Genomic DNA, 5,000 nt, shown 5'->3' with positions numbered 1-5,000 from the left:
GTTTTTGAGTACTCTTGTCCATGATTTTTGTGTGCTTCTTGAGGTTTGGTCCGATTTTCAGTACTCTTGTCCATGCTTTCACATGCTCTGATAGGTTCACAGTCAGTTTTCAGTTATCCCTGTGTTCATGGTTTTCGTGTGCTTCCATAGGTTTGGTCCGTGTTTTTGAGTACTCTTGTCCATGATTTTCGTGTGCTTCTTGAGGTTTGGTCCGATTTTCAGTACTCTTGTCCATGCTTTCACATGCTCTGATAGGTAGGTTCGTTCTCAGTTATCCCTGTGTTCATGGTTTTCGTGTGCTTCCATAGGTTTGGTCCGTGTTTTTGAGTACTCTTGTCCATGATTTTCGTGTGCTTCTTGAGGTTTGGTCCGATTTTCAGTACTCTTGTCCATGCTTTCACATGCTCTGATAGGTAGGTTCGTTCTCAGTTATCCCTGTGTTCATGGTTTTCGTTTGCTTCGATTCGTTCACTCTATTACTCTTGTCTTTGGTTTTCGTTTGCTTCGATTCGTTCACTCCATTACTCTTGTCTGTGGTTTTTCGTTTGCTTCGATTCGTTCAGTCCATTACTCTTGTATGTGATTTTCGTTTGCTTCGATTCGTTCAGTCCATTACTCTTGTGTGTGGTTTTCGTTTGCTTCGAGTCGTTCAGTCCATTACCCTTGTCTATGATTTTCGTTTGCTTCGAGTCGTTCAGTCCAATACTTACCCTTGTCTATGATTTTCGCTCTAAGCCCAGTCGCCCTGCGCTCTGGAAATCACATTCCAACTCTATCACCGATAGCGCTCACACCTTGGAAACCACATTTCACCCAGGGGACCTTAGGGTGGATTTTGAGCCTTTCGGGATTGCGAAACCATCATTTAACACTCTAAACTTAATTTCCGCAATCCCAGACGCACTTTCCATATGGTCTCCAAAAATGCGTGTGAGCTGACCTGGTCCCTTATAATAGGCAATGAACACGATTTTGGCAAAATATTTTTTTCAAAATTTTTTGACTCACCGGGTAAAATCGAATTTACTTGGGAAAAATGTTCTAGCAGGGGCCCTCCCATACAAATTTTTTTCTTCTCAAAAATGATTTTCGTTTCACTTTTCATACTCAGGGGAGTCTAAAATTGATGTTTTGAGTCACCATGAAAAAATTTTTTTTTTTGACCCGAGCTTGTGTCGCGACCCAAAATCGACGCACTTGGGAAAAATGTTCTAGCAGGGGCCCTCCCATACAAAATTTTTTTCTTCTCAAAAATGATTTTCGTTTCACTTTTCATACTCAGGGGAGTCTAAAATTGATGTTTTGAGTCACCGAGAAAAAAAAATTTTTTTGACCCGAGCTTGTGTCGGCGACCCAAAATCGACGCACTTGGGAAAAATGTTCTAGCAGGGGCCCTCCCATACAAAAATTTTTTATTTCTCAAATCGATCCGTGGTTTCACTTTTCATACTCAGGGGAGTCTAAAATTGATGTTTTGAGTCACCGTGAAAAAAAAAATTTTTTGACCCGAGCTTGTGTCGGCGACCCAAAATCGACGCACTTGGGAAAAATGTTCTAGCAGGGGCCCTCCCATACAAAAATTTTTTCTTCTCAAAAATGATTTTCGTTTCACTTTTCATACTCAGGGGAGTCTAAAATTGATGTTTTGAGTCACCGTGAAAAAAAAAATTTTTTGACCCGAGCTTGTGTCGGCGACCCAAAATCGACGCACTTGGGAAAAATGTTCTAGCAGGGGCCCTCCCATACAAAAATTTTTTCTTCTCAAAAATGATTTTCGTTTCACTTTTCATACTCAGGGGAGTCTAAAATTGATGTTTTGAGTCACCGTGAAAAAAAAATTTTTTTGACTCGAGCTTGTGTCGGCGACCCAAAATCGACGCACTTGGGAAAAATGTTCTAGCAGGGGCCCTCCCATACAAAAATTTTTTCTTCTCAAAAATGATTTTCGTTTCACTTTTCATACTCAGGGGAGTCTAAAATTGATGTTTTGAGTCACCGAGAAAAAAAAATTTTTTTGACCCGAGCTTGTGTCGGCGACCCAAAATCGACGCACTTGGGAAATATGTTCTAGCAGGGGCCCTCCCATACAAAAATTTTTTCTTCTCAAAAATGATTTTCGTTTCACTTTTCATACTCAGGGGAGTCTAAAATTGATGTTTTGAGTCACCGTGAAAAAAAAAATTTTTTGACCCGAGCTTGTGTCGGCGACCCAAAATCGACGCACTTGGGAAAAATGTTCTAGCAGGGGCCCTCCCATACAAAAATTTTTTCTTCTCAAAAATGATTTTCGTTTCACTTTTCATACTCAGGGGAGTCTAAAATTGATGTTTTGAGTCACCGTGAAAAAAAAAATTTTTTGACCCGAGCTTGTGTCGGCGACCCAAAATCGACGCACTTGGGAAAAATGTTCTAGCAGGGGCCCTCCCATACAAAAATTTTTTCTTCTCAAAAATGATTTTCGTTTCACTTTTCATACTCAGGGGAGTCTAATATTGAAGTTTTGAGTCACCGTGAAAAAAATTTTTTTTTTGACTCACCGGGTAAAATGGTCGCACTTGGTAAAAATGTTCTAGCAGGGGCCCTCCCATACAAAAAATTTTTATTTCTCAAATCGATCCGTGGTTTCACTTTTCATACTCTAGGGCCCAATTGCTTCAACTTTGGAAAAAATTTTCGATGATGAAAAATTTTCGCCTTCGACGTCCATCGACCACTCGACCCGAACTTGGTACTTTTGTATGGAGGTACCCGAGTGGTGACTTTTTCATACAAAAATTTTTATTTCTCATATCGATCCGTGGTTTCACTTTTCATACTCTAGGGCCCAATTGCTTCAACTTTGGAAAAAATTTTCGATGATGAAAAATTTTCACCTTCGACGTCCATCGACCACTCGACCCGAACTTGGTACTTTTGTATGGAGGTACCCGAGTGGTGACTTTTTCATACAAAAATTTTTTTGCGAATACGTGTTCGTTCGCGATCATTAAGGCCATGAACCGCAAGTCCGCTGCGATAGAAATAGTGCATTGTAGTTACTCGACGAGAAAAAAAATCGGGACTTAGAAAAATTTTTGAAAGTCAAATCGTATTGACTTCCAACAACACCTGATAATAAACACACATTGCCTGTTGCACCACAGATCGCATTTGACTTAACAAATCGCCTGTTGGTACGCACATCACCATCGACTTTACCAATCGCGTTTCGCACCGCTAATCCCACTTGGCGTGGAGCCACGCACATAATGTTGCGAGGAGAGTATTAATCGGGACTTAGCGTTTTAAGCTCGCGAACACTCCACTATGGGAGTGCACGCAAGCACCAACTGTACACACACAACACAACAATCACTCTCGCGAACACTCCATTCCCAAAGTGAACGCGAGCACCAGCAAGCATGGGTCGCCTGAGAGGATCGATGCGAACGCATCTCTACAACTCGCAGCTCCCAGCCTGTAGTCCCGTCGTTTGCGGGCGGTCGAAGGTGTCGAAACTAGTTGTATCCACGGTCGACGGAAACACAGCCACCAGGGTTCCCTGTGGTAAGGTACTTCCACGTGCAGCGTGCTCCCGCCCGTTGCGGCTCAGTCTAGTGCTATAGCGGGGATGAGACGTCAGTGTGCGCGGGGCAGCACCGACGGATCTCGGAGGGTTGTTAAGCCCGCTAGCTTCCGATCACCTAATGGGTTTGAGAAGCGCTATCAGCTCGGATTGGATACGACCTTAGAGGCGTTCAGGCATAATCCAGCGGACGTAGCGTCATACCAAAGTCCGGTCGAACTAGTATTGAGCCAGTGGTCCGTACCTGTGGTTCCTCTCGTACTGCACAGGAATTCCGTTAAGATAGCGGCAAACAGCACACACCAGTAGGGTAAAACTAACCTGTCTCACGACGGTCTAAACCCAGCTCACGTTCCCTTGAAAGGGTGAACAATCCTACGCTTGGTGAATTTTGCTTCACAATGATAGGAAGAGCCGACATCGAAGGATCAAAAAGCCACGTCGCTATGAACGCTTGGCGGCCACAAGCCAGTTATCCCTGTGTGTGCGACAGCTGTCATAGCAGTGCTCGGACGTGCCTCTGTGTCGCTCCGGTTAAAAGCGGAAAATAAAGTGTAAAATCACCGGAAAAAGGACAGGAAAGTGTTGAAAACTGCTCATTACGGTGCGATACAGTGATTTATGGCGCATTTCAATAGAAATTAGGACGATGTTCGCCTAAAAACTGTGTATAAAGTTTCCCCATATAGTTTGTATGGGAGACTTTAAGTGCTCAAAAAACGCATAAAAAACGATTGAAAACAGTGAGCGACGCGTTTAAAACATAGTGCTGCGGGTGATAAACAGTTATCATAGCGGTTGAAGTGAAAATTTATCACCAAAACGCGAAATAAGTGCGTGCAAAAATAGCGGCAAAGCGGCGTCAGGTGGATCGTCGCGTGTGGGTGTGCGCTCGAGCGACGCGTTGTGACAGCTCAGAGCTTCTGCTCCACAGCGCCACCTATCCGTGAGGTGGAGAAGCGCGTGGCGACAAAAGCTCCCGAGGCAGTGTATGCGGACGGTATACATTTAGGCGCGAACGCAACGCAGCGGAGACTTAAGCAGGACGGCAGACAGCGAACCCGAAAACAAAAATTTTTCTTTTGAAAACATTTTATTTATTTAATAAAATTTGTTGATTTTTGTTTGTTCTTGGGCGATCATCGTGGCGGTCCGCTGCTGGCGTCCCCCCGTGGAGGGGGAGTAAATCCAGCGTAAAGCGCGGACTCCTTCGGACTGGCGATGTCGTACAGTAGTCGGATCCTGCGGTCACGGTCGGGATCGACCGAGAGCCGGCCACCGGTGAGCTCGAAACCGGTGGTGATGCTCAGTCGAGTAACAGAAGGAAAGGCCACAGCCACGAGTGGTGTTGACCGAACGAGTGGAGTTGGCACAGCCGTAGCAGCAGCGTCGGTAGTGTCGATGGAAAAGCTCATCGAGCGCTTGGAGGATCAAC

The 5,000-nt window shown here is 44.5% G+C and overlaps 1 pseudogene; it reads right to left on the bottom strand.

The window, feature by feature from the left end:
* Positions 1-3,387: 3,387 nt before the first annotated feature.
* The window catches only part of LOC128308819 (uncharacterized), a 6,684-nt pseudogene continuing 5,071 nt past the window's right edge, over positions 3,388-5,000 (bottom strand).

Source organism: Anopheles moucheti, assembly GCF_943734755.1.
Source record: "Anopheles moucheti chromosome X unlocalized genomic scaffold, idAnoMoucSN_F20_07 X_unloc_6, whole genome shotgun sequence".
In the NCBI taxonomy this organism is placed as follows: Eukaryota; Metazoa; Arthropoda; class Insecta; order Diptera; family Culicidae; genus Anopheles; species Anopheles moucheti.
This window is presented reverse-complemented; position numbering and strand designations above follow the sequence as displayed.